The 23,594-nt window shown below is 35.2% G+C and overlaps 1 pseudogene across 1 annotated transcript in view; it reads left to right on the top strand.

The window, feature by feature from the left end:
- The window catches only part of LOC306863680 (DNA repair-scaffolding protein-like), a 40,973-nt pseudogene that overhangs the window by 12,270 nt on the left and 5,109 nt on the right, over positions 1 to 23,594 (top strand). The window contains exons 6-14 of the transcript XR_013786098.1: positions 11 to 222; positions 6,542 to 6,596; positions 7,726 to 7,893; positions 10,891 to 11,030; positions 16,361 to 16,448; positions 17,263 to 17,382; positions 19,446 to 19,647; positions 21,210 to 21,341; positions 23,406 to 23,496. The product of XR_013786098.1 is annotated as a DNA repair-scaffolding protein-like (transcript). The remainder of the gene's footprint in view (positions 1 to 10; positions 223 to 6,541; positions 6,597 to 7,725; positions 7,894 to 10,890; positions 11,031 to 16,360; positions 16,449 to 17,262; positions 17,383 to 19,445; positions 19,648 to 21,209; positions 21,342 to 23,405; positions 23,497 to 23,594) is intronic.

Below are 23,594 nucleotides of genomic sequence, written 5' to 3'. Positions count from 1 at the left end.
CCATCTTCAGGTCGATGAGTTGAACAGAAGCAGAGTTGGGAAGTCTCTGCTGGACGCAGTGGAGGATTGTGGGTCGTCGGGCTCTCAGAGCGGTCCTGTTGAGGTGGTCGTTCAGAGGGTCTACTGCATACCCATCACCCAGTCCCTACACAGAGCTTCTCTCCAGCACAGAGCGCTCGACAAACCTCCACCAGAATCAGCACCACCGCAACACATCGGCAGGTACTGGACCTCTGTTTCATTACTCTGGTTTAGAGAACACTGTTACTTGGAGAGAAAAATAAAAATGTCTGGTACACTGTTGCAGCTTGCAGATTTTAAGTAAAAAAAAAAAACACTGTTTTGGTCAAAGGCATAAAAAGCAGTGTGTGTATATATATGTGTGTATGTGTTCAAAAGTTTGGGAATGGAAAGATTTTTTTAATGTGATTCAAAGTGGTCTTTTATACTCAGCAAGTCTGCATTTATTTGATCAAAAACACAGAAAGAGTGACATTGTGGAATATTATTATCATTTAAAATAACCGTTTTTAATATATTTTAAAATGCAATTTATTCCTGTGATGCAAAGCTGAATTTTCAGCATCAGGACTCCAGTCTTCAGTGTCACATGATCCTTCAGAAATCATTCTGATATGCTGATTTGCTGCTCAAGAAACATTTCTTATTATTATCAATGTTAAACAGTTGTGATGCTTCATATTTTTGTGGAAACTGTATTAAAATTCAAAAGAAGAGCATTTAGTTTGAAGTAGAATAGAAGTAGAAACTTTAGTAACATTATAAATGTCTCACTTCTTATAAACCCTCACTTCTGATCAATTTAGTGCATCCTTGCTGAATAAAAGTGTTAGGCTAATTAAAAACATCAGCCTTTGAATGGTAGTGCGCATATGCACGCAGAATATTATGGAATTTACTGTTAGATTTTTAGTCAAAAAGCAAAAACAGAAAGCCCTTTTTTCACAATACATATTTTCAAAGCAGCTTTAGAGAACATAAATATAATTACCAGCTCTATGTAAATAAATACAACATGCAGTTTATCAGTGACTCTCCTTATCCAGTAACCAGCCAAACCAGTTTAACAAACCACATACCAGTTAGAGCTCAAAACCTTTGCTCTAATTTGCTTCTAATAAAATGTATGTGAATTGATTGGGAATGTGCTTGAGGACATAATTATACACAGTAATAGGCATGACAGGTCCAAATCACGTAGATAAACATCAGTAGATCTAGAATCTGCTTTGTCAATCTGAGATGACGCGTGGTCATCTTTGTACGTGTTTTACGAGATTGTGTGTTTGTTCTGCGGTATAATTAGGCCGTTGTCTGTTCTGAACTCCAAGAGGTCAGTCTCCTCATGGAGTGAAAAATGGTGAGAGATAGCAACTTTGCTCCATATTCTGTCAATGACTAACTAAACAACCCCTCCCAGTACACAGTCCTCTCTCTTTCTCTCTCTCTATCTATCTCGCTATCTTTCTCTGCCTCATGCAGTTCTCTCGGTCATATGGTAAAACTCTACAAACATCTTTAATTGAGCCCAGTGATGTCAGTGATCCATAGCCACATGCTTCTCAGAAAAAAAGAAATAAAGGACAGAAAGTGAGAGTGAGAATGTGCCTTGCAAGAAAAAAATTGGAATATGGCCCTAAACATGAGCAGAAATTATATCTGTAGAAAACATGTTTTTTTAGCATGTTACTATGTAGTTGCTAAGGTGCTACTTGTTACTTACTGTGCTGTTGATAGGTGATTACTTGATGGCCCAAGTTGAAAGGGTTCCCTACAGTTTCTGTGATACTCTGTTATCTTCTATTCTATTATCTACCAGGTGAAATTAGTTGTTTCCTATTTGAATTATTTTTTAATTGAACCCATTGATTTAAATGTAAATGCTGCGTCACTGTGACATAGAGGGAAAGTATAAGGATTAGTGAGAGTTAGTTGAGAACATTCATCTTTTTCTGCAACAAATGGCCATGTCAAGCAGGTTCAGCTGTGCTTTCATAAATCAAATTCATTATTCCTGCTTGATTTCAAAGTGACACGTTGCGGGTGTGCGATATTGACACAAAATGATATCTCTACGGAAGTTCTAAGCGGCCATGCATTATTATAATTTTTCTGTCTTGTTTTCTCGTGATCACGACATAACGAAAGTTGTTGATCTCAACGTAAAAACTGTTTTCTCACGATGTAATTGTAGCTATCGTGAGAAAATCAGGGTCGCTATATTGTCTTCGACGATAAAGTTGCAGACCCGACAGCCTCCTTCTCAAGTGTCGAACACTTATGTGTAAGTCGTCAATCACTGACAGACACAGAGCTATTTCAGTTTGAGTGAGTCCCTGATCAAAGTAAAAGCGAATACGATCATCCATGATGCTGCTTCTATAGCATTTTCTCATGCCGAATACACAGAGAAAATTAAGTCGTGATAACGACAAAACAACTTTCGTTATGTCGAGATCATGAAAAAATTAAGTCGAGATCACGAGAAAACAAGACAGAAAAATTATAATAATGCATGGCCGCTTAGAACTTCCGTATATCTCAGTATTTTGGGGGGGATTTATTTTTTTTGTTGATAACGATGAACAATATTTAGCTGACTGTGTTTTTATGCTGGTATTTTGGCTGGTTTAAAGCTGTAGTCTACGATGTTGAAAATCAGTCGAGAAAGACAGAATTTTTAAAAAACTCATCCCGCCCCTCCACACGCACACCCCCTCCCCTCTGTGCTACCTGATCCCTCCCACCGGGAAACGACCTGAACAACGTCACTCAGTCAAGCAGGAGTAAACATGGAACAGAGATGTACCATGCGCGATGTCGGCTAACATTCCAATGCCGACCGGTAGCATGATCATGTTGTCAGACTGATAAAAAGCTATTTATGTAATACACCACACCATAAAAGTATAAATAAATGCTTACCTGCTCAACAAAAAGTCAGCCATGTCAGCGTCGGTTTTAAGTCCAAGGTTTCTCTGAAGCTTCCTCCAACGGGCAATGGTGGACACTATATTGATTCGGCTTTGAGTCCGGCGTTCTTCACATTTTTTTTTAATCTCTGCTCTTTCCTCAATTGACTTTCTCTTTCTTCTAACCTTGACTGTTGGGGCGAGCAGGGGCCGCTTGCTGCTGTCTGTTTGTTGGTTTTTCTCCATTGCTGAGTTGATGCTGCCTACTTTCGCGCAAAATTTCATGTCACAGGAGGGGGCGGGGTGGGGTGCGGTGGGTGGAGACGCGAGTGGAGCAGGGGATTGGATGAGAGCAGTTAACCAATGTAAGCTGTCCGGCCGGACAGCTTACATTGGTCAATTTCTCTGCGGGTGTACACCCAATAGAGTGAATGGATTTTTTTCATTCTTTTTTCTCTTCATATTATTAGGATTGTACTGTAGAACCATAACCAGCATCTAAACGAGGTTATTAATAATGAACAATCTTTGAAATCGTAGACCATAGCTTTAAGCCTGTCATGATATGGCACTAATACCGCCAGTAGGTGGCGACAAGTGTATGTCTTAATTAGTGATTCATTGAATCACAAATGATTTGTTCATAATGACTGATTCATTTAGAAACAAAGCGCGTGACTGTCTATATATCTATTTAGGTGTTTGCAAGGTTTGTTTGTGGGCGGGGCCTATCTGATGGCAAAAAAAAATTACACTTTTATAGTAACAGACAATGGAAGCCATGGAAAAAAAATAAAAAAGGTAATTTTGAGTTTATATTTCAAAATTCTGACTTTTTTCTCGCAATTCCGAGATTTATATCTCACGGTTCTGATAAGCAAAATCAACTCGTCATACTCTCTTTTACCCTTGGCTCAGAGTTTAGATCCCGTACTTCTGGCTTTTTTTTCCCTCAGAATTGACGAACTCGCAATTGTTGAGTTAAATCGAGTTATAAAGTCCGAACTAGGAGATATAAACTTGCATTAGTGAGAAAGAAAATCCAAATTGTGAGATAAAATAGGTAAATGTTACATAGGTTTAAATAGTATTTCATGCTGTAACAGTAGGGCTAATACAATACAGTACGTCTGCATATGTGAATCTTATGCAAACATATTGTTTAAACCAAATTTATGCTTTAAAAGTATAGGGTAATCAGTAGGTTTCATCTATTGTCTGTCCACATCTGCATTTAGTTTCAAATGGCGTCTTTGACGACAGTATTCTATAAAAATGATTTGGCATCCAAAGGCACAATAGTAAATTTTTAACCTTATTCCATGGATTCTACTCATTTCCCTCCACTTGTTATCAGTTTTTTTCTACCACCACAATGTGTGCGCAGCTGCAAGTGACGTAATTGTAACTTCTACTCCAAATTGTTCTATATGAATGTTGCTCTGAGACGCACAACAGTTCTACTCCGGCTTTGTGTGGAACTATTTTCGTTGGCGAAACAGGAAAAAAAAAGAGAATATTGTGTCTAAAATGACAAATTCACAATTTGCGTTCACTCTCACATGCTGATATTCGGGAAAACATCATTCTTGCTTGTTGTGCTATCACTAAATTATATGATATCTTATAAATATGAAAAATAAAAACCTATACAGGGACTTTTTGCCCTCATAACTTTGATTATATGAGCATTCTAACTACATTATAATTATAAACTTCATCACTCAGTGAATGCTTTTGGACTCTCAGGACGTGTTTTTGTTCGACATTATTGAGTGACTAAATAATATCAGTTGGCACATCATGAAAGCAACAATGATAGATATATGATAGATATCTCACACCCCTAGTGACACAGCTCTTTCTGTGCCCTCAAAATGAATCTTATGCCAGATGTTCCATCTGAGCTTTTTCTGTGTAGGTGCCTTTACGGTCAGATTTGTTATTAAACGGTTCTATGGTGAGGGGAAGATAATCGGAAACCAAATCTTTTTCTCTTTTTACTGCATTGTCATTGTCAGTGTCAGTGTGTGCAGGTTTTAATTACACACATGCTGCATGAATTCAGCAAGATTAAAATAATTTTCCACAGGTTAAGCGTCCATGTTCTCCTCCCTGATCTCTCCACTGCACTGGAACACGTTGTTTTGTTGTCAAAAAATGCACGTGGTGCTGTGTTGATGAAGGGTGATGGAAAAAGAATCATTTGACTGTCGGTAACTGGATCTGTGTCAGACGCTACAGCATGCCATAAACACTGAAGCTCAGGAAGACCGGACACTGTGGTATGGAGTGTGTGTTGACGGGGGAAACCCTGACTGGACCAAAGCTGGTGCTGACAAAGATGGAGCCAGCACATACACATGATACATAACATTTTTAACAGACCCCAGCACATGACTAGATAACATTCGCTCATATGTCACTCACTCTTTTCTCGTAAAGTAGTCTCATGATCTCTGAGAATGAGATTTTTTAAGACAATCCAAGACAAAGACGATTTATGAGCAGGTATTCAATGTCTTATATGCAGAATCTATTTTAATCATTGATTTGTTTTTGACACTAAAATAAGTAATCAGTAATAAACTACAAAAAGAAAAAACATACACTTTTATTATGATTGTTGTTATTAATAAATAACAATAAAAAAAGTTTTTTGTTCATTATTATTATTATTTTCATAAATCTATTAATAGTAATAATAATGATAATAGCTGCAAGTTTTACATGGGCAGGTAGCTCTCAGAAAATGACAGTATTGTTTCCTTTTACCATTTTTTTGAAAAAAAAAAATATATATGTATACATATACGTTTATTTCCTTAAATTGTTTTAGAATAATTTCAATAATAATAATAGTAATAATAACTATTATTACATATTATTTTGTTGTCATTATTATTATTATTATTATTAGTAGTAGTAGTAGTAGTAGTAGTAGTAGTAGTATTAATAATAATAAAAATAATAATAATTGTAATACAGCTTAATTTTTTTCTGTTTGTAGTCTAATGCTTATTTATTATAGTGTCAAAAAAAAAAGAAAGTCAAATATTTTTTGCAATCTCAATTGTAAATAGGTTTCATCTTTGTTTTGGGTTGTGTCTAGCTGTTAAGCTTATGTTACTCAAGAATGAATGGCTGTTACATAAACAGATGAGTAATTTATGTAAACAGTACATTAAGTTGGTTAATTTTAACATACATATACAATGAATATACAGTGGGGTAATGGTGTTGTATTACTATAGTTCAGCTGGTAGCACATGAAAGTGAAAGTGAAGTGACATACTGCCAAGTTTGGTGACCCATACTCAGAATTCGTGCTCTGCATTTAACCCATTCAAGTGCACACACAGTAGTGAACATACACCCGGAGAAGTGGGCAGCTGTTTATGCTGCGGCGCCCGGGGTGCACATTAGTAAAAGCATCTTTCAGATGCACTTATACACTTTAACATAGTCATACACACATTCAAAATGACACTCTGTGCAGTATCACTTGATTATGCCATCCCATTATTGCTCCCTCATGATTTGATTTGTCTTGGCCAAAGTTTTCAGATGAAGAGAAATAACATTGACTTGTGTGTTTTTGTTTTCAGAACTATAAAAGATCTCCTCCTGCGTGTTTTGTTGGCCCAGTCTGAGTCAGATTGGGTTAGCTGACAGTGTTCAGTTCAACTTCTGCACCTCACTATTTAAATTTTTTTTTAAATCTAAATTATTTAGTTGTTGCTAAGGCAACCATCACAATTTATAGTGATCTATACTTGCATTGAAGAATGGATCTCAGCTTTATCAGGGGTGATTGCTATTTGCCTTAGACTAGTAACTAACCACTCAAAACCCCCTTACAACCCCATATAGCAACACCCAGGACGGATCGTCTCTTTAATTTTGGACGTTTTGAAGAAAATACTGCATGTTTGTTCATTTGCTATACCGAGGAGATGGTTTATATTTTTACTAGTACTTTTCTACTTTTTTGTCACCCTAGTTTTCATTCTTTCCCAAACTAATTTCTGAAGCTAAGTTGTGAGCTTTAATAGATTAATATTTATTTGTTTGCCAGGTGACACAGCAGTACAAAGCAGTTATTTTAGTATTATTTATCATTTTCATTGTATGTCGTTGTAATATTTATTTTTATTATATATATTATTTTATATATATATATATATATATATATATATATATATATATATATATATATATATATATATATATATATATATATTTATTTATTTATTTATTTATTTTTAAAGATATATATATCTTTTAGTAATTTTATTCAGTAATATTTCTAAAGTTTTTTACGCTTTTCATCTAATATTTACATTTTATTTTATTTCAGCTTTATTTTAATTAACAGAAACAATTTCAAGGTTAGGTTTATAGGTTAATTTTAGTTAATAACACTAGTAAAATGCATGTATTGTTTCTTATTTTCGAGCTGTCTTTGGCTCTGTTTATAAGTGCACTACACACATGCTTAAAATCAGATTATAAGCATATGCTTGAAATCCATTTTCCATATTTATACTCTCCAACATGCAGCTTGCATGTTGACGATATTTATTCTTTTCATGTGTGTGCTTCAACAAGACCACCCGTCTCATTACAACCAGTTTGCAGTTACGTCCTGCCTTTTTTTTTTCTCCTCCTTGAGTTTTTGTGGCTACTTTCCAGACAATAATTAGCTTTTAACTTTGGGTCCAAGAAGATATGTTGTTCCAGTAAAAACTCAGAGAAGTATAAACAGGCTGAAGACGTTCTCTGTGCTCAGACAGGAGGGGTTGGATGTTTTCTAGAAGAAGTGGAACACAATGTGCTTTACGTGTCGGATTACAGCCCTGTTTATCAAAAGCTCCGCTCCCATTGGCCAGAGCTGTGCCGGAAGGAATCCCGCCCACTGCGCCTCAGCCAGTCAGCTGCCAGCGAAGTTTTGGTGCATGTGTGAAGGAAAAGGAGGGGGAGTGGGATACCTACATCGAGTAGGCTTGTGTGAAATGTGTGTGTGTGAGTGTTTGGACAAGCTCAATAGATCGCAGTTCCTGGAAGCGCCTCCAAGTTGCTGCGAATTCCCGCGAACGCTCACAATAACAGATTCCTGAAAGTTGCTAGTGACTGTGGCTGACCAATGACAGAGACCCGGTGGGGCATCGGCCCCCCAGTCCCACTCCCTTGGAGGAAGCGCCCCAAATTGGGAATAAAGAAGGGGGTTGTTTATGTCAACCTGGCCATACCACAAAATGCTACTGCCCAGTCACCCCTCCTGTTCTCCGGTTTCATAGACACGGGTCTAAACAAGCCTCAGTGTTCACAACCACACTCACTTAACCCCGTGTTCTTTAGCAGCTCTAACAGGGTAACAACAGGTCAGGATGAATCCAGATATGCCAGTCATGGTTTATCAAAGGTCATCTCATATCGCACCATCATCATTAGATTTGATCGATTTACCTGCTTTTTTTATTTCTGTTTTGAAAGTAGATTTACTGTTAGGTGTTTCTTAGTGCTTAGATATGAGACTTTTTGTTCATTTTTATTTAAACTATTTGTCAGCTTGATTGTACAGACATTATTGGAAGAGAACTGAACTGAGCTGGATGATGACATCACTGTTTCTTACAGAGCTGCTTTATAGAAGAATTACATCCAAAGCAACTTACAAATAAGAAAAAGTAACTAAAACTAAAAGTTACAACTCTGTAAATACTATCTACACACACCTTTAAGAAAATACAGAAATTAAATAAAATTGACAAATGCATACAACAACATTTCAATAGTAAACATATAAATGAAAATAAAATAAAAATAAAAAGCGATACTTAAATCCTTTGCCGGTGTCTCAGCCCGGTGTAGTTGCACGGTAGAGTCGATGGTCTTTACACTCTTTACTTTTATTAAACTGTACTGATTCAATGATGAACTGACGGTTACTGGAAAAATTACTGTTTACTATTGTCCTCTTTTCTTTTTTCTTTTTTTTTTAGAGCTGCTTTACAGCAGTATTGAATTTTCTCCACATCATTGAAACATTATTTTCCTGTTAACACTGTAAAGCTGCTTTGAGACAATCTGTATCTGTATTGTGACTTGACTTTTTAACACAAAACATCATTGTTTTATCCTAATCTGGCTCGAGTTGAGTTGAACACAATGTCTTGCAAAGACACAGCCCTTTTTTTGGACAGTATACATGTTAAATGACTAAATAGCAAATTTGAGATGACTGTAAAGCTTCTTTGAACACAACTGAACATAAATCAAAAGAACTTCAGACAAACTTGTTTTCTGTCAGCCTTACGTGTGCATCAGCACATCATCTTGTCACCTTTAGCTAAAGAATAGATAAATTGATGAGATAAATAGAGAAATTAATGGGAAAATTGAAACTGATTCATATCTGAAAAGAAGTTTGAGCGAATCTTGTTTTCTGTCGACTCTGCACTGTCGACTAAACTTCTGTGATGCCTTTTTGCAACAAAAGGTGAGATAGTGGACAGAAATCAATAATAAAATAGGCAGAAAATCACAATTTAGTATGCAAATAAATGCAAGAAAGACAACCAACTGCAATTCAGTATGCAGATATTGTAATGACATGACTTAGATTTAAAAAAAAAAACATAAATAGATCTATAGCCTTGTCTTCTAAAAAAAAAACAATTTAAATGTAAAATATATTAATAATTTTAAAATAGACTCGATACAAATTAAACACTTAAGGTCATTGCACACTGAGTCCGAAATTTTTGCATGCATTTTTCTGTTTTTTTGTATTCCCCATCGTTTCCTATCAAACTGCATGCTACGGATGCGAAAAACTCAGAAAATCAAACCTGATCCAAATTTTTTTGACGGGCGAAAGTTCCAGAGGCAGTGTGCAAACATGATTGACACAACGTGAGGTCGTATTTATTTTTTAAGGTGCAAAAATTTTGGACGGAAATTTCGGACTCGGTGTGCAATGACCTTCAGGGCCAGATTTACTAAACAGGGCAAATTAGCCATTCAATAAAAGCGCCGATGGGCTGACAAAAAGTTTGTGAATCTCTGTTCTAAACAGTCTACTAAACAGTGTTTGTTAATGGTCTGCACATTAAGTGGTTTGAGCTGGATTATTTGCAGAAAATGTGGACAAGAAAAATAATAAATGTAGATTATTTCAGGAATATCAATGCAGTTCTGCCTTGCAAGCACTTTTTAAACTAAACAACACGTCTTCAAATCAGTGTGAAGAATGTACGAATCAACTGTTTATTTTTGTATTCTACTATAGTTATCTCTACTGTGCAATCAAAACACTGTCTAGCATGTGAAAATATATTTAAATACCAGCCTGTTTGTTTAGTCCTGTGGTTTACTGGCTCCAAAAAAGTCACCAGTTTCTGTGAACTGACTATCTGTAGAGACTATTAATACCTGCAAAAATATCATTTTGAGTATAGAAACACCGCCATGTGACCGCTGCGAGTCAGTTCATAGATCAAGTTATTAGTTAGGCCCTGTCTGGTGCCAAAGTCAACATTTAATCTGCAGACAGTATCTGTGTCTATGTGAGTGTTTGTTTTTGGGATGAAGCTTTCCTCTTCATCAGAGACTCTTAATTTTGGCCAGTTTATTTATAAATACAATTTGTCATAATAATTTATAAAGGTAGGCACAACTTCAGTCTTTCTTAGCCACGCTCTTTCTTGCCATTTTTAATTTCAGTTTAGTGTGCTTTATTATTGGCACAACAAAAATACTGAACATTTGTGTTGCAAAAGTAATGAGCAATATTTGTAAAATAGTTAACAGTAGTGCAAATGGAGTAAATAAGTCATATTAGATACTGAAACTAAATCAGTAGTGCAAAGCATTAGGGAATAATTTACTAAAGGTTGTTAAATGGTTGAAAATGATGGTTTCCCCTCTTTTTCTCATGTGTGCTCTCGTTCAGGACAGTTTTGGGATGTTCGGTGAGGCTCTTCTGCACGGTGTGTCCACAGAATCAGAGATCCAGCAGAACTCGGAGCAGCTGGAGGGCCGTGTGTGTCTCCTCCAGGCCCTGAGAGTCGTCCAGCGTCTCACACGTGACAAGTGAGTCTACGATATAATCACATGACACTAAAAACATCCTGCTGGTATGAAAAATATCATTTTAAATATCTATTTTATTTTATTTATTTTACGTTTAATCATTTAGCAGATGTTTTTTTTTATCCAAAGCAAATTACAAATTAGGACAATAGCAACAATATATATTATATTATAAAACAACTCAAATGCCTGCTGGATATATTATATTATATTATATATTATTCTTTGTCATATCTATTTTCATATAAAAAAACATTTTAATTGGCTGTGGAGACATTTGCAAATATGATTAAAAGATGAATATGAGAGAAAACTACAGAATGTCACATTTTATTATTAGCCGTTTCAACACATATGTTTTACCAAATAAAAAGAACAGGACTTTTAGAGTTCATCCCACTCATTGATGTGAGCATAAGTATTGGGACAGTTGAACATACGGCAGATATAAAAGATTAAAAGCTAATATTTAGTTGCAGATCCCTTGCACACAATCACAGCAAAGAATGGAGAGATCTGTAATTTTCATCGTAGGTACACCTCAACTGTGAGAGACCAGAATATTTTTTAAAAATCCAGAAAATCACATTGTATGATTTTTAAATAATTAACTTCCATTTTATTGCATGAAATAAGTATTTGATCACCTACCAACCAGCAAGAATTCTGGCTCTCACAGACCTGTTAGTTTGTCTTTAAGAAGCCCTCCTATCCTCCACTCATTACCTCGTATTAATTGCACCTGTTTGAACTTGTTGTCTGTATAAAAGTCACCTGTTCACACACTCAATCAATCAGACTCCAACCTCTCCACTATGGGCAAGACCAAAGAGCTGTCTAAGGACACTAGAGACAAAATTGTAGACCTGCACAAGGCTGGGATGGGCTACAGGACAATAGGCAAACAGCTTGGTGAGAAGGCAACAACTGTTGGCGCAATTATTAGAAGATGGAAGAAATTCAAGATGACTGTCAATCTCCCTCGGACTGGGGCTCCATGCAAGATCTCGCCTCGTGGAGTATCAATGATCCTGAGAAAGGTGAGGGATCAGCCTAGAACTACATGGGAGGACCTGGTCAATGACCTGAAGAGAGCTGGGACCACAGTCTCAATGGTTACCATTAGTAACACACTACACCGTCATGGATTACAATCCTGCAGGGCGCGCAAGGTCCCCCTGCTCAAGACAGCACATGTCCAGGCCTGTCTGAAGTTTGCCGAAGACCATCTGGATGATCCAGAGGAGGAATGGGAGAAGGTCACGTGGTCAGATGAGACCAAAATATAACTTTTTGGTATAAACTCCACTCGCCAGTTTGGAGGAAGAAGGATGAGTACAATCCCAAGAACACCATCCCAACCGTGAAGCATGGGGGTGGAAACATCATGCTTTGGGGGTGCTTTTCTGCAAAGGGGACGGGACGACTGCACCGTATTGAGGGGAGGATGGATGGGGCCATGTATCGTGAGATTTTGGGCAACAACCTCCTTCCCTCAGTAAGAGCATTGAAGATGGGTCGTGGGTGGGTCTTCCAGCATGACAATGGCCCCAAACACACAGAAAGGGCAACTAAGGAGTGGCTCCATAAGAACCCAATAGAAAATCTATGGAGGGAGCTGAAACTCTGTGTTGCCCCAAAACCTGAAAGATCTGGAGAAGACCTGTATGGAGGAGTGGGTCAAAATCCCTGCTGAAGTGTGTGCAAACCTGGTCAAGAGCTACAGGAAACGTCTGACCTCTGTAATTGTAAACAAAGGTTTCTGTACCAAATATTAAGTTCTATTTTTCTATTGTATCAAATACTTACTTCATGCAATAAAATGGAAATTAATTATTCAAAAATCATACAATCATTCAATTCTGTCTCTCACAGTTGAGGTGTACCTACGATGAAAATTACAGATCTCTCCATTCTTTGTAAGTGGGAAAACTTGAAAAAGTGGCAGTGTATCAAATACTTATTTGCCCCACTGTATATGTGTGTGTTTGTGTGTGTGTGTGTGTGTATATGTGTGTGTGTATATGTGTGTGTGTATATGTGTGTGTGTATATATGTGTGTGTGTGTGTATATATATATATATATACATACATACATACAGAAATTGATATTATTAATGTGTAAACAAATATTTATTTACAGGATATAAAGTTATGAATTAAGTAATATTTATTTATAGAATATAAATGAAACCATAAAGAGCAAATATGAAACACAATTTATCCTTCTAAATCCAACTAGTTGTTTAGTATTCAAAGAGCATATCGTCTTCATATTTGATCTCAAACTGCACCCTGTTTTCTGCACTATTTGTGAATTATCAGTGAACCTTACTGCACTCCATTGAACTGAAAGTTAATATGAGCTCCTATTTCCACCTGCTCCGGCTCAGATTAGCAGCGCACAGTGTCAGTGTATGCAGCACTGGGTCTGCTAGATTTACATCTGCGTTGAGTATTTTATTGGCCTCTTGCCACATGTGCCTGCTCACTCAAGGTTGTCTGCGTGGTCACTGCTTTAACCATATGTGTTGTTTAAGTTGAAGATGGCATGTGATGCGAAATTCTGGTGACACGTTTCCACAGATATGAACATGAGCCGTGTACACGAATACCCAAGATGCTTTTCAGCATGCATGGTGAATAGGGTCTGTGAGATTAGGGGTAGGGCACTTGAGGAAATTCTGTCATAATTGACTTGCTCTTGTGTACTTCAAAACATTGGGGGTTTTTTTCTGTGGAACTCAAAAAGAGATGTCTAGCAGAATGTTCATGCTACTCTTTTCCATAGAATGAAAGTGAATGGGGACTGGGACTATCAGTCTCCAAAAAGACACTAAGAACATAAAATATGTCCTTTAAAGCCATATGATTGCTTTATTTGAAGAAAATTTTTAATTTTAGTAGTTACTGATAACATTAGAGAAAGGGAAGATTTTCAGTAAATAACATCTTAAATTCTAGTCTTTTCTTCACATAAAGCTTGTGAATGGTTTTTAGAGCATTTGATATTCAGTGCAGAATTAATTTAAACTGCTGCTTTATGGTAATTTTATCACTTTTTTTTTTTTTCACAGTCACTTTCCACTTTCATTGTATGGAAAAGAGCAGCCTGGACTTTCTGACTAATATCTCCTTTTGTCTTCGAAGGATTATACCTCATTTGTAACCTGTGTTATTTTATTATAATTTATATACCATTCTAGTTTATATTAATGCTTTTCAATTTTTTTAAATTTTATTTTTGTTTTATATAATAATTTTAGTAAATTTTTAGTCATTTTATACTTTTTGTCAGATCTGTTTTATTAGTTTTTTTAAATATTACTATTTAGGTTTAATTTATTTTTGTTTTAGTTTTAGTTCACTTTTTTTATTTTTTACCAGTTAGTAAATTTAGTCCATTTAATCCGTTAGTTTTTTCAAATATTTAAATATTATTTCTTAATATTTCTATTTGCAAAACTAAATCATGACAAAATGTTCATTCTTAAATAAATAATTTTGTGCATGTTTGGATCAGTTATGTGTAGGGAAAAGGCTCTGTATCGCACATTCTTACATTGATGTAGCATTGATCTTCTGTTTAATCTTGTTTTTTTCTAATTCTGAACACTGTTTCAAGAAAAATCTACTTTTTAATAGTTGCCTAATAAACCTGGCATTTTTGGCTCTGACAAATTGCTTTGTTCCTCTTTTGTAAGTCACTCTGGATAAAAACATCTATTAAATGCATACATGTAAAAACAAAATACTCAGGGTGAAAATGTGTTTTTTTTTTTTTTTTTTTTGAGTTAATGCTCAGGAATAGACAGCTTTCTCCAGAAAAAAAACAATATGATTGTCTGTACTGCAAGACTTAAGATATATGGCTTAATTTCAGTCTCATTCTCTCAGAATGTACTAAGCTCCTCTTGAGTGTTTTCAGCGAAGGCTCGTCCCGCTGGACTGGATAGGGCGGTTGAGCGGGTCAAGGTAAGAGGTGAGGGGGGGAAAGGAGAGCGAGACTGTGATTAAGACAGCTGTGGAACTGGTTGTGAGTGATCAGATCATACTGCATTGAGGCACACGCAGGGTTCAAGAACACTTTTTAAGCTCCACTAAGAACATTTTATTCTTGCGTTCTAGAAATCCATCTATGTATGGGAGCTTTTAAGAATACAGAAACTGAATTTGATCTGTAATGAAAAATCAAGAACTTCTGATGATCTCCAAACAGCCATATAGCAACTTGAATACCCTATTTATACTATTATAGTTTTTGTCAGTATTTTGAATTAGCTTTTATTTTTATATTGTTAGCGCTCTTTTTAATTTGAGTTTAACGTTTGCCATTTTTATGTTCTTTTGTCATTTTTATTGCTTTTTAAAATATTTTATATTTAAATGAATCTTTTTAAATATTATTTAGTGTTTCTTTTTACATTTTCAGATTTCTTTTTTTTATTGTAGCTTATATTTTTGCCTTTTTTCAAATAATTTGTTTAATATTACTGTATTTTTTACTCAAAATTTAACAACATTATTATTACTTTTTATATTTTCAGCTTTCTTTTTCATTTTAGCTTAATCTTTGGTCATTTTTATGTGCTTTTTATTAGGATGTTTTTTGTATTTATTTTATTTTTACTTATGTATTTAGATTAAATGTATTTTTATTTTAAAAAATATTTTTGTATTTTTATTTCCAGTTTAGTGCTTATTTCAGTTAGTTGCCAAGGCAACATTTCTAAATTTCATTTAGTTTTTCATCTAACATTTTTAATTTATTTTATTTCAGCTTTGTTTCAGTTAACAAAAAGTTTTTAATAGTTTCAGTTTGCGTTATCGATAACAACCCTGGTACCTACTTGCACCATATCCGTTATAATTGTCATATTGTGGGAGTGTTTATCTGTCGATCTATTAAATCAAACACAGAGGGAGCTGATCTCTGTCCTTTTGTCTGTATGTCAGTCCATCTGAGATGTTTTGTTAGCAGCATGAACTCGAAATTGGAGTGTTAAAATAACATTCGGCCTGCCAAATATAAAATTATCAGCATTTTCAATAGCGATAATTTAATTCTTGAATATTTTAATGACAGATTATTTACCTCTGTGTGTGTGTGTGTGTGAACAAGCCTCAGCCTGCTAGGGAAACTGATCTTGTACTTGTCAGCAGACACTATTCGGCTCCAACAGAAGCTCAACTTGGCAGCACGTCAGTCCAACCGAAGCTAATGAGACTGACATTGTATACACTCCACCTTCGGCTCCTGTGTTTCTGGAAGGACCCCTGATTATGAACATTTAGAGATTTAAACCTTATTTCTCTTCCTCTCTTTGCAGATGTTCTCCTCTCTTCAGTATGATTGACAGTTTGTGGCCTCCTCCGGTTGATCCAAAATCTCATGACGATGTTCTGCAGTCTCCCAGTGTAGGTCTTCAGATCACGTCGTAAATCACATATCTCATATTTCACATATTTATCTCGCATACCTCTTGCTTCTGGAAGATTCCTCCTGGATAGCGGCAGTACAACGTCAAAACAACCGCGCTGCATTCTTAACCAAAGCACATATAAATAAACCTTCAGAGCTTAAAAATACAAAATTACTCATTACCGGTGGTTGCGAAGACAAACATTACTGCAATTTCTCGCACTAAGAGTTAGTGATTTAAACAAACCCCTGACGCTGAGTATTAAACTTTACGGTGTGACTCGTCCCATACCAGACGTGAATTTATAGTTCAGATTTTCACCTAACAGACAACAAATCCCTTAGATTTACACTGAACGAGAGACCTAGACATCAGAATGTCATGAATGTCAACTGTATCTCCAGTTTTTCCCCATAAAATCTGCTTGTTTTCTAGATAATGTGTTGCTTGGGACAGATAAGTAGTTACATTCATCGTTTATTAGGCCTTTTTTTCCGCCTTGAGTTAAAAACCAGCTTTATTCATAGCATTTTACTATCCTTTTGTAGCTTGAAGGACACTACTTTTGAACCTTCCGAGCGGGCCAAGTAATGTAAATATATGCAAATCTAGTCAGTGATATGTTAATGAGCTTATGGTGGCTTCTGAATGAGTGTTTTTGCTGTTTTGATTCTATAAATAATCTAAGTTGACTGGGAAGGGAGCTTTAATTTGGGTGACAGAGATAAATGGTATTAATCTATTTCCATGAAATGACCATTTAACGAACTACTTGATTTTTAAATAGTCAGACCAGCTTTGCTTTCCAGGATCGAGTCCCACCGCCCTGTTTCTGCTATAGGCTGAGCGTCCAGCAGGGTCACATGGTTCCGTCCTCAGGACAGACTGAATCTCCACCTGTTCTTCAGACGCTAAGAGAGATCCTTCAGGTGCAGCACTCAAAATGACATCCAAACAGATTGACAGAAACCTCTTTTAGTAGACTATAAATTTAGTAGAAATAAATCACAAAATAAAGAAAAACCTGGAAATATCAAGGAATATATAAATAAAATTATGTTCAGGACTAAAATAATTTAAAATAAGTAAAGACTACTCATTTTATATATTTTTTTTTATATCAAGGAATTTGTAGATTTTTGTAAAACCCATATACAGTATATACTGTGTGTGTGTATATATATATATATATATATATATATATATATATATATATATATATATATATATATATATATATATATATTTATTAGGGGTGTAACGAGAAGCATATTCGTATTGAACCGTTCGGAACGAGGCTTTCTGTTCTGTGCGCATTACAAACCGAATGATTCGTTGGACTAATCCTATTACGTTTGGAAAATAAAAGAGCTTAAAATGTGTGAAATATCAGTGCCACCGCTAAACAACGCAGCACAAACGACGTAACAGGCAACGTGCTGTCTGCCCCGTGATAACCTCCCCTTGCTGGGGCGCGTCGAAAGACGATGATCTTGTATCGACGATAGCCAGAGATATTGTCAAAAACATCAGTTATTGGCAATATTAAGAGTATATTAAGAGTATTTAGCATTTCCAATTAATGTAGGCCTGTTACATTCTTATTTTTATTCAACCTATTATTAAGTTACTTTTATTATTAAATTAAAATTACGATTAATTTGCCCCGCAATAATTAATTAAGATTAAGATTTTTATGTATACATTTTTTTTCTAATTATGCTGAGAACAAAAATAAATAAAATCATTAAAAAATTACTCTTATGAGTGCAGTTATTATCGTTTCATATATTTTTTTAATATTTTTTAATAAATTTAGATTTTAGTCATTTTATGTCAGTTATTTTCAGTTTTTCACAATACCAACAGTGGTGTGCAAACCATGAAATAATTTAATTTTAATGTAAATAGATTTCTGAATGATTCTTCCTCTTTAGGATGAATCTTTGAGGTGTCGTTGTAGCTTTCGGGCCACTGTGGTTCATAAACAGTTACTGGTAATGTTTTCTTAACCTATTTATAACAACAAATGCATAAATCAGATCATTTTTCATCAAAGCTATATCTTTGTGGGATATCTTGGCACACCTGGTTTAAGGAGTGTGGGAAATAGTCCTTAGCTTTGCCTATAGATTGTCTTCTTAAGAACCCATCGTAGCTGTTTTCCCAGCACATTTACCAAGTCTTCATCCCTCAGGGTTGTTTCCAAACTGTACACCTTTGGAAAAGCTTTCGGAAAGCTTTACGCGCTGTTTGACGCAAGCTTACCGTAAGTGACATCATCCATTGATGATCTGTTTGACTGATCTAGCAAACCCTCAGACTTTGGACTTTGATAACCTGGGATTTATTTGTAGGAGGTTAAGGGTCATGCATACATGCTCGTGTGGATAGTAGATTAACCTTTTTTGTTTTGTTTTGATTCGCTCTGTTTGCTTTGCTATTGACATTGCACATCTGCGTAGGTGTATGAACGAACAGCCTGTCTGGGAAACTGCCCCTAAAGCATTTTTCCTCTGGTAATGACAGATTTATGTCTTTTATAAATGAGGCAAAACAATTGAAGTTTTATTTAGCCTTGTGTATTCAAACCTCTGTTTGATAAACACCAATATTTTCCCCAAATTTGCTTTGACATGAATTATAAAAAGAATCTAGTAAAGGCCAGTGTCCCTCTCATTTATTATAACAATAATATAATATTATATATATATATCCGTTTATCTGAGCAGCTTTTATGTGTTATGTCCCAAAATAGGGCCGTAACATAGTATTACCTAATATATAGATTATTTTTTCATATTGAAATATTATAATAATTTCTTTCATTCTCGAATTCCTGCACATAAGATATACTCAAACCTTTACACAATTTTGCACAATATTTTTGTCTACATATTTGAAAAGAGAAAATGTTATTATATATTGAAAGGCATATTTCATATTTGTTTAATACATTTCACAGATTTCCATGTGCATCTTGGTCTTGCAGAGCTCAAATGCAGGCGAGAGGGAGATGCTGCTGTTTGTGACAGATCCCAGTCTCCAAAGGGAGCCAGACACAGATGGGAACAGAAGAACCGTAGCCGTGTGTCTGAGCCCGTCTTGTCTGATCCAGAGCTCAGTCAGACAGATCCTGGACGCCCTGCAGACACAGCCTGTTCTAATGTTCAGAGACACCTTGAAGGAGAATGGTATTTCACCTGTTAGACATACATGAACACATCAGCTGTCTGAATGTATTGTCTCATGCACAGCTTGCACAGCAAACTGACACCGTGCATTTCCAATGACTTGCTAATTACTGGTTCTTTGTACCATAATGGTAGCAATTCTGAAGTATTATAATTAACGGTTCCTGTTCCTCTGTGCAAATCATAATTGTAAAGCCAGTTGTATGTGTATATATATATATATGTAAGGGATAATGCACGGATAGCTGTGCATTAAACGACTTTAATGCACGACATGGAGGCCAAGAACCACCCGACGCGAAGTGTCTTGGAGACGTAGTCACAGTTCTTCAGATTTAGTCTATCTCAGTTTGTTCTGTTTCTTCATGTTATTCCAGACAGACTGGATGATGATCAGATCAGATCTCTGTGTGGAGCACTGGCTGTTGTCAGACTCCTCGTGCAAACAAAAATCTCACTGGATTATTACAATTAATGGCAAAATGAATGTTTGGAAATTTAAACTGATATTTCCTACTGACACACTTAAGCAAAAGATAGAAATAACTGACTTAAAACTATTTTTTATTGGTGAAAATACTAGTGGCCTTAGACTTTTGCACAGTATATATATATATACATACACACACACACACACACACACACACATACATACACACAAATAATCATATATATCACATTTTGTACATCTGCAATTAAAATATCCTTATTTTTAGAGTTAAGGTTAACTAAATCTGAAACAAAAATTTAAATCATAAATTGTTGTCTAAAATCTTGAAATAAAAATAAAATGTCTAAAATAAACAGTGTCCTTTTTAATTATATTTTCATTCAATGTTTATTTATTTTTTAAAAATTCTTTGTCATCTATAAAGTATAATTATGTTTATTTTACACATTTATTTATTTTTTTATAAATTTTCAAATTATTTAAAATTTCTTAAATATTTCTTAAAATAAATAAAATGATATCGGCCACCCTGCTTTCCAAGATATCGGCATCGGCTGTGAAAAAACCCCCAATATCGGCCAACTACTAATTATAGTGCATTATACATTGTGACATTATTTTCATGACAATCGTTACTGGTATGTGAAAATAATATTAAGTATAAGTTAGAATAAATAATTTTATATTTTACATAATGCATTACATACATAATGGCAGTATCTATTTAAATAATTAATTAAAAAAACAAAAACAAATAGGAATTTGTGCTTAATTGTAAATAATGTCACAAAATGGTCCTAAAAATAGGTTTAACTTTTCTTCCTTTTTTTTTTTTATTTAGATTTTTGGGGTTAAATATGACCTGGACATGTTTTCTTGAAATGTAGCCACAAATGCTTTATAATGTATTAAAAATTCAGTTTTTAAGGAAAAGTTCAACACTACTGAATGGAAGCCATTCAAGCTGAAAGTCTCTGTGGTTGCTTCTTCATGTCTGAACTATTTTGAGATTTAGAGGTTTCCAACATTAATCTTAGTGTTGTTATTTCTCAGAGCCATGACTGTAGAACATTCCGTGACATTAAGCTACTGCTCCTTTTTCATAAACCAGCTCAGATATTCTGCTGGGAACAGACAGTGATCCAACTGGAACCAGAGGACTCATCCTTCTCCACACCACGGCCCATCATACTGGACCACCTGGGTCCAGAAACCCTCCCATACTCTCTCTGCACTGTCACAGGTTGGTATATTCCCCCCACAGCCTCCCTTGTTTATGAGGAGTTGGTAAGAACCAGATCTCAGGGGGGTACAGCATGTTTGGCCATTTAAACAAAACCAGTTGTTTGTTGGCTCAGGCTTTGTTCTTGATGCTTTGTTAGGGACCTTCTTGTGGTTTGTTATTTGCTTTTCCTCCTTAAAAATCTTTCTCCCACATGTTGAAGTTGTCTTCTTGCCTGGTTTTGAGATATAAAAGACATTTTGTTACAAAGTGTTCTGTTCATTTGCTTATTATATTATTTTAACTCATGCAAAGTGATGCCATCTCCCTGTATTGTTTCATTCTTTAAATGATCCACCAATATTGACCTTTTTCTTAAATAGTTTTTGAGTTATTTCATTGCTTTTCAAATGTCATCAGTAATACCACATATCTAATGATGTATCATTCAGAAAATGGAAAACAGTCTTATATTTGCAACTTTTGACCGAGAGCTGTCCAGTTAGACCGGAAGAGACCGTCTGACATATTAATCGATTAAACACATGCGTGCGTCATAGGGGCAGTTCGTAACCGGCTATAAAGGAAACAGGGGAAAAAATGGCAGAAATGTATTTACGGTTAGTAGTTAGAATTTCTCTTCAATGTATACATAATACATTTAATTTTAATAAAATAATTTTCCCCAAATTCTCTTTTGGTACAGAAATGGCATACTTTATCTTTACCAGAAAATCTACCAACAGAATTCTCAATGGATAATGAACATTTTGAATATTTTTAGAGAGCTTTGAGTGAATATTGTGTAAAAATGTTTCTTTATTTTTTTTAATCGCTTATTTATTTTTATTCTTAATTGATTGACGTGTGTGTGTGTCTTTGCATTTTGACATTATTTTCCTAATAATTCTCATTATTGTATTTGAAGAATTAAATTATATTAGTACTTATTTTAATAATTACTAGTAATAAGTAAATATTTTTCATTATATTGTAATGTATTTATACATCATGGTAGTATTTATTAATATAATTAAATTATTTAAATGAATTACAAAAACAGCGAAATCTTGATGGTCCTATATATATTTTATCAGAAATAAAAAAATAATTTCTTAACTTTTTTTCTTTTGCTTTTGAGGGTGAATTATGCCCATGTTTTCATAATGCATTACAGATTTAGATTAAATCTGTTTTAAGGAAATGTTCAAAAGATATTCAAGCTGAAATCCCTGTGGATGACCCAGGACATCTAGCGCTAAATACAGATTCAATTATGTCATGTTATGCTTTATCTGGTTTCATGCAGAAATTGTTTAGATCGTTCCATGTTCAGTTAGAGGATAGAAATGCGATATTTGACACTCCATGTTAGACTTTGAAACTCCGTGGCCGTTTCACCCTGAAGATAAGACAAATAATCTGACTCAAAATGCGTAACAAGCACAAATTATCTTCTGCAGTGGTCAGCAACTTCAGCTTCTGGCTGCGTGCCGGAGGATCCTCCAGAGAGTAGAGGTTCACGCAGGGGTCTTATCACTCTGCCTGCTGTCTATTATGTAACACAGATGTGTTTGTGTGCTGCGTCTTACTGCTTTTATGATGTTATTTTTCAGAAAATGTCCGTGCAGAGCCTAAATTTAAAGTTCTCCGCAGAAGTCTGAACAAACAAAGTCATAGATTATGTGCTGATAATTTATTTGTGTATAATATTTCATAATTCATTTCTCAGTAGTAGGTCAAATCAGAAGGGTAAAAATAGCAATAATGAGCTCATTTACACAATAAGGAGTGCAAATATCAGTGATGAAACTAATTACCAAGACTACATTCTGAAAAATAAATCTGGCTCCATGAAGAACCTTTAACATTCATGGAACCTTTGATTCCAAAAAAGGTTCTTTTTCACTGAAATGTGAACCAAAAATGATTCTTCACTGTGAAAAACCCCTTTTGGAACTTTTATTTTTAAGAGTGCAAATATAACTGTTAGTTACTTATACAGTGCATGGTTTAAGTGATTTGAATGAAGTGTGTCAATGAAATGATTTTAATTCTGGGTGATTTGCTTATGTTCATGTGCAGGTGTGGTTGTAGCTGTGGATGAAAGCACAGCGTTCTCCTGGCACACCTGCAGCCGGTGCCAGAGCTGCCGTTTAGAGACTCGAGATCAACAGTAAGTCCAAAGTTCTCCTAGACCGGTTCCAAGTCCAAACCGGTGAACTTTAAAGACCAGAAACAATCCTAAGTGAACGTCAACCCTATACAGCATCT

The sequence above is a fragment of the Barbus barbus genome (genome assembly GCF_936440315.1).
Source record: "Barbus barbus genome assembly, chromosome: 44".
Lineage (NCBI taxonomy): Eukaryota > Metazoa > Chordata > Actinopteri > Cypriniformes > Cyprinidae > Barbus > Barbus barbus.
This window is presented reverse-complemented; position numbering and strand designations above follow the sequence as displayed.